The sequence below is a fragment of the Penaeus monodon genome, chromosome 31, assembly GCF_015228065.2.
Source record: "Penaeus monodon isolate SGIC_2016 chromosome 31, NSTDA_Pmon_1, whole genome shotgun sequence".
Classification (NCBI taxonomy): Eukaryota; Metazoa; Arthropoda; class Malacostraca; order Decapoda; family Penaeidae; genus Penaeus; species Penaeus monodon.
Window position 1 is genome coordinate 25194682 of NC_051416.1, and position 241 is coordinate 25194922.

Sequence of the window (241 nt, forward strand, 5' to 3'; positions counted from 1 at the left end):
GCACGACCTTACGCCTTCACACAATCGAGATACAATCAAGAGACAATCGGGTTCCCTTCAGCAGTACAATCGGCCGTCCTCTCGATAGCTATCTCGGGCGCGGACACGATCTGTAATTACTCTGTGGGAGGTTTCCGAAAGGGAGGATTCCTCGGGGATTCCTCCAGCCTGGTTGGGGTAAACTTGGCTGGGTTTCGTTTGGGCTTTTTTTTCCGTGTCTATTTGTGGGTTTCGTTTCGTG